The sequence below is a fragment of the Papio anubis genome, chromosome 15 (genome assembly GCF_008728515.1).
Source record: "Papio anubis isolate 15944 chromosome 15, Panubis1.0, whole genome shotgun sequence".
NCBI lineage: Eukaryota > Metazoa > Chordata > Mammalia > Primates > Cercopithecidae > Papio > Papio anubis.
The window spans coordinates 28,227,082-28,239,619 of record NC_044990.1 but is presented as its reverse complement, the minus strand read 5'-3'; the positions used below and the strand labels follow the sequence as shown (position 1 = coordinate 28,239,619).

Sequence of the window (12,538 nt, the reverse complement as noted above, 5' to 3'; positions counted from 1 at the left end):
TTCAAGTGATTCTCCCCACCTCAGCCTCCCCAGTAGCTGGGATTATAGGCTCCCACAACAACACCCGGCTAATCTTTGTATTTTTAGTAGAGATGGGGTTTTGCCATGTTGGTCAGGTTGGTCTCAAACTCCTGACCTCAGGAGATCTGCCCACCTCAGCCTCCCAAAGTGCTGGGATTACAGGCATGAGCCACCACGCCCAGCCCAGTTGTCTGCATTTCAATGACCACTCACCACACCCATCCATGAGTATCAGACTTCTCTCAGCCTCATCTGCTTCCTCAGGTGCCTGCTTTGCCTCAGCTACTGTGTGTGGCCCACACACCTGCTCCCTATCTGGGGTTATGGCTCCTCCAACCACCTCCAGACTCAGATAAACAGCCAACCCACAAGGCCTGGGAGCTAACCTCCCTAGCGCCTGTTAAAGAGGCTGCATGACACCACCCAGGAGGAAGGGGTTCTCGACTCCCCATGGGACAAACTTGGGCCAGTAGAGACAAGAGACAGGGCAGAGAGGGCAGCAAACTCCCTCTCCCCTTTTCTCTCCAATGGATCATTCTGAGGTGTGGTTTTTCCACACAGCCAGTGTTCCCTAAGGCCAAGAAGCCATTCCTGCCATGAGACCAGGTGTGATGCTCCATGGCTCACAGTAAAGTGGTAGCCAGTGTAACATCAGCAAGTTGTCTGGCTCTCAGTTTCCTCATCTGTAAAATGAAAGAAATAATAATACCTAACTCATAGAGATTAAATGAAATGATTCATGTAAAACACTTAGGTCAGTATTTAGTATATAGTAAGAGGTTGATAAATATTAGCTATTGTTATCTAGAGCAACCTCTCAATCTTACAACTGCAGCTTATAAGGTTCAGAGAGCCTGAGGGAATTGCCCAGAATCACTTAGCAGTCAGTGGCAGAAATAGGATGAGAACCCAAAGGGTTGCACTTTTTATACTTGAGTGAACTCAAGAACACAATTGTATTAGTCTGCTCTCACGCTGCTGTGAAGAAATACCCAAGATTGGGTAATTTATAAAGGAAAGGAGGTTTAATCTCACAGTTGCACATGGCTGGGGAGTGCTCACAATCATGGTGGAAGGTGAAGGAGGAGCAAAGTCATGTCTTACATGGTGGCAGGCAAGAAAGCATGTGTAGGAGAACTGCCCTTTGTAAAACCATCAGATCTTGTGAGATTTATTCACTGTCACTAGAACAGCATGGGAAAACCTGCCCTCATGATTCAATTACCTCCCACTGAGTCCCCCACCCTCCCATGACACGTGGGAATTATGGGACCTACAGTTCAAGATGAGATTTGGATGGGGACACAGCCAAACCTATCAATAATACTTACAGACATTACACATTATAAACATAATACATTATAAGTGATATAATGAACATATAACAGTGAAGGCTGGGCATGGTGGCTCACGCCTGTAATCCCAGCACTTTGGGAGGCTGAAGTGGGTGGATCACGTGGTGGTCAGGAGTTCGAGACCAGTCTGACCAATATGGTGAAACCCCATCTCTACTAAAAATACAAAAATTAGCTGGACATGGTGGTGGGCGCCTATAATCCCAGCTACTCAGGAGGCAGAGGCAGGAGAATTGCTTGAACCCAAGAGGCAGAGGTTGCAGTGAGCTGAGATCACACCACTGCACTCCAGCCTGGGCAACAGAACAAGGCTTTGTCTAAAAAAAATAAAATAAATAAAATAAAATAAAAACATACAATGATGAACATAATACGTTATGAGTAACATAATGAATACAGAACACATAACCATGAACATAATACATCATGAATAACAATGAATGTATAACAATGAACGTAATATTAATACATTATGAATAACCTAATGAACATCTATGACAATGAACAAAATAATGAATATTAATGTTCATAAACTATTGATTTTATATTAACGAGGAGGTCTTGACTTTGCAGCTGTTCCGGTGGGGCACACAGTGTAGACATCAAACTGTGGTACCCAGAGCCCTCCTTGCAGGCATGCTCAGGAGGAGATCAGTACCATTTCAGGGATACTGGGAAGGTTGTTAATACTCTCTAGAGTCTTTTCTCATCCATAATTTGTTGCCTAAAATTTGACCTTCAGTATTTGTTTTTCAAAAGGCTTTAACTCTTGTTTATGCAAATCCTCCAGGGGCAGATAATACTTTGAGGTTTTTACCTAATGGTTAATCTTTTTTGAGGGGGGTGGGGGAAACAGGGTCTTCCTCTGTTGCCCAGGCTGGAGTGCAGTGGCATGATCAGAGTTCACTGCATTCTCAACCTCCCAGGCTCAAGGATCCTCCCACCTCAGTTCCCTTAGTACCTGGGACTACAGGCACACGCTGCCATGTCTGGTTAACTTTTTTCATTTTTGGCAGAGATGGGAGGGTCTCTCTCTATGCTGCCCAGGCTGGTCTCCAACTCCTGGGCTCAAGCAATCTTCTCACTTCAGCCTCCCAATGAACTGGAATTACAGGTGTGAGCCACCGCGCCCGGCCTTCTAATGGTTAACCTAACACAACTGTTTGTACACAGAAAGCCCTACGGAATAAATACTACTGAGTAAACAAATTCGTAAAAGTGCCTACCTGCACTTTGGTGGCTATGTCATATAATAATGATCCCACGGGGATGGCTTAGGTGAGACGAAGATGCTTCAGAGTCCTGAGAGACAGGGTCTGAGGAAGAAGTAGGAATGTCCAGCAATTAGAAAAAAGGTAAAGATGGAGCAAGCCAAGGGTCTGGAATTTTATCTTACTCTTCAAAAATTTTTCCTAATAATGATAGCAAAATTCTCTATTGCAATAAAACTCTTGCAGATGTTGTGGATACCTAGGGAACTGAAGGAGTTTCAAATGTAGAATTGCCAAGCATGAGTGAACCCCCCCTAGTACAGAGGGAGCAGGAAGTGGCATGAAGAGGCAGTGACAAACCAAAAGCAGAAGCGACGGGGGTGTCAGTTCTGCTAACTGCTGCCAAGGAGAAAAGTCCTCAAGGACTAGTGGATATAATCTGGGACAGATCGCAAAGACGCATAGGATTTAGTGTCAGGGGCTTTCGCAGGTTAAATGACATGTTCTCCTGATTATCGACTTAAAATAAGGATGAGGATAATGATAATAATAATAGTAATACTTAATTTATTGGGTTGTGTGGATTCAAATATCCATCCTAATTTCTATCATCATTGGTTTCCAGTTTAGATACTGGAAAGTCACTTTACTTCGAAAAGTGTCCTTTTTGCAGGAACTCCTTTTGCTGAAATTTGTCTTAGAGTCAATTTACTGCAGGCAAAACCTCTCCATCCTCAGTCCTCCGAGAGGACAGCCAGCAGGCTGGATCTGGGGATCAGGACCAGGCAGAGCACTAAAGATGCCCACCTTCAAACAGAGGGCTAACACTTGGATATTGTTTTCATGTTATTTGATAATGATTCAAAGGACCCATGTTTGAGTAAATAAATGGGGGAGGAGACATACATCTCCCATGCAGAAATCTAAATAATTTCTGTAAACACGTCACCTGTAAGGATGTGCAAATGACTCCCACTCCTAGTGTGGACTGTCATAATGACTTCCTTCCAAAGGGTACAGTGTAGAAAGGGGGAGAGGAGAATAACTTTACCGCAGAGAAACGTGACAAACATCACCTCAGCCAGATGACCGAGGTCGACATCAATCATAAGTCATAAATCATGTCAACAATATGTACACCTGATGTGATGAAAATGTCATTTTGCATCTGTGATCTTCTTCCCCCAAATCCATAACCCCAGTCTAATTATGAAAAAAATATCAAACAAATCCCAATAGGGGGCCTTTCTACAAAATACCTGACCAATACCTCTCAAAATTCTCAAGATCATCCAAAAAAAAAGAGTAAAGTCTGAGAAACTGTCACAGCCAAGAGGAGCCAAGGAGACATGAGGTCTAAATGCAGCGTAGCACCCTGGAACAGAAAAACTAAGAAAATTTGAATAATGCATAAGCTTTAATATTAATGTATCAATATTGGTTTATTAAATGTAACAACTGTGCCATATTAATGTAAGATGTTAATCATAGGGCAAACTACATGGGTATATGGGAACTCCATTTTATCTGTAATTTTTTGTAAATCTAAAACTGGCTTGAAAATAAAGTTTGTGTTTTTAAAAGTTTAATAAGAAAAACAAAATTAATTTTAAAACAATAGTGGAAGAGATGTCCCAGTGCCTAATACAATTAATCGACAAATTAATTATAGAGAGAATAATTGTTCTGAAAGTTCAGTAGAGAGAGAGAGAGATCACTTCAGGCTAAAGTTGCCAAGGAATGCTTTATGGAGACAGCAGGATAAGAAAAGTCTCACTCTGTAGCACAGGCTGGAGTGCAATGGCGCGATCTCGGCTCACTGGTACCTCCGCTTCCCGGGTCCCGATTCAAGCAATTCTCCTGCCTCAGCCTCCTGAGTAGCTGGGACTACAGGCACGTGCCACCATGCCCAGCTAATTTTTGTACTTTTAGTAGAGACGGAGTTTTAACATGTTGGTCAGGCTGATCTTGAACTCCTGACCTCGTGATCCACCCGCCTCGGCCTCCCAGAGTGCTGGGATTACAGGCATGAGCCACCCCGCCTGGTCAGAAATGTCTCTTAATGATTGATCAAATGTTTACAAATAAAAATTGCACCAACTATACCTTATGAGTGTTTGCCATATCTGGATTAACTAATTGATGAATTGTTCTATAAGTCCAAAAGTAAATTTAAACACTACCAACACTAGTTAGCTGTATGTAAGTACTGGTTTTAGTCCGTCAATTTTGAGACCAGCCTTTGAATGCAAAGGGAACTTGTTCATGCCCTTTCTAAAAAAAAAAAAAATAGGCCGGGCGCGGTGGCTCACGCCTGTAATCCCAGCACTTTGGGAGGCCGAGGCGGGCGGATCACGAGGTCAGGAGATCGAGGTCACAGTGAAACCCTGTCTCTACTAAAAATACAAAAAATTAGCCGGGAGCGGTGGTGGGCGCCTGTAGTCCCAGCTACTCGGGAGGCTGAGCCAGGAGAATGGCGTGAACCCGGGAGGTGGAGCTTGCAGTGAGCCGAGATCGCACCACTGCACTCCAGCCTGGGCCACAGAACTAGACTCCGTCTCAAAAAAAAAAAAAAAAAATAGAAATAAAAAAATTTAAATTAAAAAATGGGAAACAAAACAAGTAACAAAAAGAACATATGAAACTCTTTGACCAGTCTCTACGTAGATAATTTAATAGGCAATATCTACTTCTTCAAAAAGCAATTAATACTAAAACTATTTCAGGATAATTAAAAGAGATAAAATATGAAGCCCCTTGATAATTTGCATATTTTTGCATATTCAGTGACCAGAATAATACTGAGCTCTCCTGGTTGAACGCTAACCTTTTTGACTCTTTTCTCAATCTTTTTTACTGCATGTTCCTCTATTTACTCATGAGGATCCAAAACAGATGTGGAAGAGATAAAGAGAACTAAAAGAAACTATTCTGTGCAACACTCTTGAAATGCATCTGAAAATAGAGGAAATTGATACCTTCCTAGTAAAATATAACTTAGCAAAACTGAGCCAAGAAAAGGAAGAAAATCTAAACAGATCAATGCCCACAGAAGAGAATAGAAAGGCAATTTAAATCTAACAGTTGAAAAAGCACCAGGCTCTGGTGGTTTTTTATCTGTATTCTGTTACCCTTTACCGCAGTGCTACTCAGGTAGCTAGTTACAGAACTGTTTGCTACCAGCCTGCAAAAAGTTAAGGAGCTTGCACTGGAACAGAAATCAGTATATTGCTTCCTTCATGAACGAAGTCTTTGCTAAAAAAAACAAAAACAAACAAACAAACTCAGCTAAATAGTACGTTTGAACTAAACAGTATGTTTGATTTATACTTTAGTGCCTGCAGAACACATTTTGAGTAGCATTGCTTTATGAATAGATAATTTCTGTTATGTAAACTCTTTCAGGCTATAGGAAAAAAACACTAAAAATCCCTAAAGCATTGTATGAAGGCATCTCAATCTAAAAATCTAATTAAGATACTAACAGAAAAAAAAGAAAGAAAAGAAGAGAAAAGGAAGGAAAATAAATACTCTAGATATTGGAGATCTCACAGAGAACAAGGCAGAGTGTTGGCTCGAGGAGATTATGGTTTAGTGGAGGGAGACTGGGCGCAGCATAAAAACAAAATGCTGACTAGTACTGCTAAGAAGATAAAATAGGGAAATATGGTGGTGAGTTACTGGAGTGGGAAAAATCCACTTTAGCTGCTGTAACAGAGATCATTGTTTTTTGAAAATATAAAAATGTAAATAGTTAATACATGCACTTTGTACAAAATTCAAAAGCTATAAAAGTCAGGAGAGGCTGCCAATTTGGGGGAATAGGCGGAAATTCCAAATAGTTCAAAACGACTGAGACACTTGAGAGAAGGAAGAGCTGGGGGTATGTGTTATGACACTTCTGCCCAGCAGCCTTCCAGGTGTGCAGTCCCTAAGAGCCTACAGGCAGGACCTAGTGATATCGCATTCAGAAACAATTTAACTTGCAGGAAACAGTTCGTTGCCAGTTGTTAATTTATTGCTAGATGTTACTGTTTTTTAAAAAATGTTTGGGGGAATTGTTCTTCCTCAAAGTGAGAGATGAACATGTGTATAGGGTATAGAACTATAGCTTTTCTGGGCTCATCACTGAAAAGGGAGCACTGGGAGAAAGAGAAGAGGACCCATAGGCATTGCACACCTACTGTGTACCTGCATTTTGCTTGTGTTACTTCCCTTCATGCATATTTGGAAGCCTCTCTTCTGAACAGAGCCCCTTATCCCACTGAAGATCCAAACCAAAGCCGCCTTTCACAGGAACCACAGCAAGAGGCAGCCAGTCAACTGCTCCTGGGGGAGAGAGAGAGGGAAGGGGCAAAAGAGGGGCAACAGCATGGGCTCTCCAGCCTCAGTTCTCCCATGTTGCCACTCACTACATTGCCTCCTTGTTGAACCACCTAAAATTCCCCTTCATACCATTTAATTTCCCCCTCCAACAAAGACTCTCTCCTTGACCCAACCTGACTCATGCTCCTTGGAGCCCTCTTCTCCACTAAGACTCCACTAAGACCTTGGCACCTGTCCTGTCTTTGGCCTCTCTAGCCCAGTGTGAACAAGAATATTGCTACGTCAGTTTAGGGAGAATTCCCTCCATTTTGTCGTCTGATCACCACTGATACCTGAGCAAGTTCCTCATCCTCCACCTTTGATGTCTAAGTCCTTGGCTTTCCTTCAGTGAGAATCCTGTTAGTTCAGTTTAGCAAGAATCTCTCTACCCTTGATGTCTCCTCCTAGTAATTTTTCACCCACCAACCCCCTCACTCTGCTCCTTGTCTATAAATACCCATTTATCCATGCTGTGTTCGGAGTTAAGCCTGATCTTTCTCTCCCATTGCAATAGTCTTAAACAAAGTCTTCCTTACAACATTTCAACAAGTGGCAGAATGACTTTTTGGTAGTAGCCCTACACCTTTGTACACCAGAAGCCCCTAAAATGAGCCTTTGTCATTGTCCTACCTTCAGGCCAGCAAACTGATCAAACTTGATCTTCTCTGCAAATTTGCCATCTTCCTTTCCCCTTACTGTTAGTCCATAGTGTAGCATTTACCTCTCAGATTGTCTATGACAGCCTTTAGCACAACATTCCATTATCCATCTTTTTTTTTCCTTTTTCTCTTTTTTTTTTTGAGATGGAGTCTCACTCTTGTTGCCCAGGCTGGAGTGCAATGGCACGATACTGGCTCACTACAACCTCCGCCTCCTGGGTTCAAGCAATTCTCCTGCCTCAGCCTCCTAAATAGCTGAGATTACAGGCACACACCACCATGCCTGGCTAATTTTTGTACTTTTAGTAGAGATGGGGTTTCATCATGTTGACCAGGCTGGTCTTGAACACTAACCTCAGGTGATCCGCCGGCCTCAGCCTCCCAAAGTGCTGGGATTACAGGCGTGAGCCACCGTGCCCGTCCACTTTTTTTTTTTTTTTTTTTTTGAGATAGCATCTCACTGTGTTGCCCAGGCTGGAGTTCAGTGGCATGATCATGGCTCATTGCAGCTTCGACCTTTCTGGAGTCAGGTGATCCTCTTGCTTCAGCCTCCCAAGTAGCTGGGATTATAGGCATGTACCCCCATACTTGGCTAGTTTTTGTATTTTTTTTGTAGAGATGGGGCTTCGCCATGTTGTCCATGCTGGTGTCAAACTGCTGGGCTCAATGATCCACCAGAGAGCCTCTAGACTGGGGCTTAGCCTTGGAGAATTCTTGACTTCACCCAGGAAAAAATTCAAAGGTGAGCGGGTGGTGTTAGACAGCACTCTTTTATTGAACGGTACTGCTCCTTGCAGAGCAGGGCTAACTCATAGGCAGTGCACCCAGACTCAGCAACATATAGGCACTTGGAAACTGTATTTATACTCACTTATATCCACTTTTAAATACACACAAATTAAGGGAAGGTTAATGCAAAATGAGATGGGTTGTTTAGAACTTTCTTGGAAAGGGATGGTAACTTCTGGGTCATTGCCATGGCATTTATAAACTGTCATGCCCCTAGTGGGAGTGTCTCACACTAATAAGCAAGGAGGGCAGGTAGGGAGCACTTTTGTTGCCATCTGCTGGTTTTGGCCAGTTTCTTCACATTATCCTGTCTGAACTAGATCCTATTTTCGTCAGCAGAGTTGTGACCAGAAAACAAGTCCTAGCAGTCTCCTACCTCAGTTCCCCCTTAGAAATTAGATACACTTTCTAATCTTTTTTTTTTTTTTTTTTTTTTTTTTTTTGAGATGGAGTTTTGCTCTTGTTGCCCAGGCTGGAGTGCAGTGGTACAATCTCGGCTCACTGCAACCTCTGCCTCCTGGGTTCAAGCAATTCTCCTGCCTCAGCCTCCCAAGTAGCCAGGATTACAGGCGAACACCACTACGTCCGGCTAATTTTTGTACTTTTAGTAGAGATGGGGTTTTGCCATCTTGACCAGGCTGGTCTTGAACTCCTGACCTCAGTTGATCCACCTGCCTCAGCCTCCCAAAGTGCTGGGGTTACAGGCGTGAGCCGCCGCATCTGGCCAAAGCCTCCTAATCTTAGGGGGGCTGCAGAGGGGTGAAGGTCCATCTTCTGTAACTACTTCTTGCTGATTTTATGGGCATAGGCCCTGCCTAGTGTTGGCAGTGTAAAAGTCTCTGGATACCTGACCTAAGGGGACCAGTGGCAGGATGTTTTTCTTTTCCAGGTCAGAAGACCGGATGAGTTGGAAGCCTTGTGCTGGCATCATCTTTATGTGGAATCTAGAAGATACAAACTTTACGAGGGAGGCTAAACAAGATAATTACAATTAGGAGGAAGAGAAAAATTAATGCTCCTATCCCCACCCACAGCATCCTGTTATTTATCTATGTGCGTGCAAAACAACAGCCTTAAGTTTCTAGGTTTATAAATGTAGGTGGTGGTGTGCTCCTTTTATGCCTGTGGGGACTCATAAGACACACGTTTAATCCTGGACAGGTGTACCCAGCTAGTGACTCTCTGAAGCTTAACATCTGTGACAGTGCTTACCAATACCGGATGGGGCCCTTCCATTTTGGTTTAACTGATGCTCAGGGGGTCTTTCTTTTTAAGTTTTTAGTAATGCTAAGTCTTCTGATTGAACCGAGGAGCTTTTTTTCTCTGTGGGAAAGGCGAATACTTTATTTTCATAATTTTGAAAGACCTTTTGAACCTGGCCTAAATTCCAAGAGAAAGGCATAGTGAGGCATCTGACTACCTGTTTCCTGTCATGGCCTGAGTTACTTTCTCCATTTTTTTGGCGGGGGCAGGGATTCTCTTTGGCCAACAGACTTAGAGTCCAGTGACTTGTAACCAATTAAACATTCTAGGCCAGATAGAAGTGGAGGTGGGTACGTACTCATTAGCCCTCAAAACGCTTTTAAGCAATATAAGAGTCAAAAACTAGCCGGGAGTAGTGACTAACGCCTGTAATCCCAACACTTTGGGAGGCCGAGGCAGGCAGATCATGAGGTCAGGAGATCGAGACTATCCTGGCCAACATGCTGAAACCCCGTCTCTACTAAAAATACAAAAAATAGCCGGGCGTGGTGGCAGGTGCCTGTAAATCCCAGCTATTCAGGAGGCTAAGGCAGGAGAATTGCCTGAACCAGGGAGTCAGAGGTTGCAGTGAGCCAAGATCGCGCCACTGCACTCCAGCCTGGTGACAGAGCGAGACTCCGTCTCAAAAAAAAAAAAAAAAAAAAAAGAAAAAAAGAAAAAGAGTCAAAAAAACTAAAAGCCAAAAATAAGGTTATTTGTCAAGGAAAACCACGAGCATGGAATTAAGCTGTATTCAGGAAAAACACTGGTCACGCAGACCTCCAAGACAAAACACTTTAGCATCAGGCCACAGCAACTGTCAGACTGGAGGAGAAAAAGTCACAGGGGCTGATGAAAAAGCTGAAGGAGAGAGTTACACAAAGTTGAGAAGTTTTCAAAAGAAATAGATAACAGAATTGAAAACCAAAATTTCTGGTAATTTAGCAAATGAATACCTAAAGACAACCCAGTTTCAACATATAGGCCATTTTTTTTTCTTTTTTCTTTTTCTTTTTTTTGAGACAGAGTCTCACTCTTGTCACCTAGGCTGAAGTACTGTGACACGATCTCGGCTCGCTGCAACCTCTGCCTTCCTGGTTCAAGTGATTCTCCTCCTCAGCCTCCCAAGTAGCTGGGATTACAGGCGCACACCACCACGCCTGACTAATTTTTGTATTTTTAGTAGATACGGGGTTTCACCCATGTTGACCAGGCTGGTCTGGAACTCCTGACCTCAGGTGATCTGCCCACCTTGGCCTCTCAAAGTGCTGGAATTACAGGCGTCAGCCACCACACCTGGCACATACACCGTTTTCTAGAAAGTCCACCACAAACAATTCCCCCATCAATCATAGCCAGCTTAGTCAAACACTAAACTCCCCTCACAAATTCCCCTTCATGAGCCCATCATGACCCACATAGACAATCCGTGACATGTCTGGACACTCTGACCCAACCTATACCACCTCCCTTCCAAACACCAGTGACTTTATTCTAGGACAAGAATCCACCACACAAGATTCCTCGTTATACAAGATGATTTAAAAAATATATATTCCTCCCCACACACACAAAAAAAAGTCTTCCATCCATAACTCACCTCACACCTCTCTTTTTTATTCACACATTCCTTAATATTTTGAACTTCCCTTTTAATAATTTCTGAATTGAACAAGTTATTCTTTTTCACAATAAAGAATATATGTTTTCCCTGGCACATTTTATATAAATTTAGAAAGCAAAGAATCCTGAACTATCAGATATTGACATTCTATAGATGAGAACCATTCTATAATTTTATTTATTTATTTATTTATTTATTTATTTATTTAGAGACAGGGTGTCACTGTCACCCAGGCTGGAGTGCAGTGGTACAGTCTCAGCTCACTGCAACCTCCACTTCCTGGGCTCAAGCGATCCTCCCATGTCAGCCTCCCAAGTAGCTGGGACTACAGGTGCATGCCACCATATCCAGTTAATTTTTGTATTTTTTGTAGAGATGGATTTTATCATGTTACCCAGGCTGGTCTCAAACTCCTGAGCTCAAGCAATCCGCCTGCGTTGGCCTCCCAAAGTGCTGGGATGACAGGTGTGAGCCACCATGCCCAGCCAATTTTAAGATTTTAAACTACACAAAAAGTTCAACATTTAAAGCCATGTTAAGCATTCTAAAGCCTAGGAAAATCAGTATTTTATCTAGGCAAAAAGCTGAAAGTTAAATTTTAGAAGACACAATATTCCCTTCCAACTAACAAGTTTAGTCTTATTTGTTTAATTTATGAGTGCTGTTTTATTTATAAGCCAATGGTTTTGTTTTGTTTTGTTTTTGTTTTTGAGACGGAGTTTCACTCTTGTTGCCCAGACTGGAGTGCAATGGGATGATCTCTGCTTACTGGAACCTCCGCCTCCCAAGTTCAAGTGATTCTCCGGCCTCAGCCTTCGGAGTAGCTGGGATTACAGGTGCGTGCCACCACACCCAGCTAATTTCTGTGTTTTTAGTAGAGGTGAGGTTTCACCATGTTGGCCAGGCTGGTCTCGAACTCCCGATCTCAGGTAATCCACCCGCCTCGGCCTCCCAAAATGCTGGGATTACAGGCATGAGCCACTGCGCCCTGCCTATGAGTCAATTTGATAGCATGCTCTGCGCAACACACATCACACAAATCAAGCGACCTGTGCAAGACAGCTGGATCTGTTATTTATAAAATTGGGACCTGTCTACTTGGCCAAATATTGTTTGCTCCAATAGGTATGGAAGACAGGAAGAGGCAGGGAAGGGGATCTTGTAGCATCAAATAAAGAAGGGAAGGGGCAAAATCCATTGCTAAAGGGGAGACCTCAGAGTCCCTGAGCTGCCAGAGAGGTCACCCAGCAGCAGAGACACGGAAGAAAAATG

The 12,538-nt window shown here is 43.0% G+C and overlaps 2 long non-coding RNA genes across 5 annotated transcripts in view; one reads left to right on the top strand and one right to left on the bottom strand.

Moving 5' to 3' along the window:
- LOC103879242 overlaps nt 1–12,538 on the bottom strand; it is a 45,730-nt gene that overhangs the window by 2,095 nt on the left and 31,097 nt on the right. Inside the window, exon 3 of the long non-coding RNA XR_002518366.2 lies at nt 2,603–2,692. This is a non-coding gene — a long non-coding RNA (uncharacterized LOC103879242). The remainder of the gene's footprint in view (nt 1–2,602; nt 2,693–12,538) is intronic.
- LOC103879243 overlaps nt 1–12,538 on the top strand; it is a 52,870-nt gene that overhangs the window by 14,124 nt on the left and 26,208 nt on the right. Inside the window, exon 1 of one of the 4 annotated variants that reach the window (XR_002518364.2) lies at nt 12,061–12,102. The exons of the other annotated variants lie outside the window; for them this stretch is intronic. This is a non-coding gene — a long non-coding RNA (uncharacterized LOC103879243). Of the gene's footprint in view, nt 1–12,060; nt 12,103–12,538 lie in introns of those variants that run through there. 4 annotated transcript variants of the gene reach the window in all.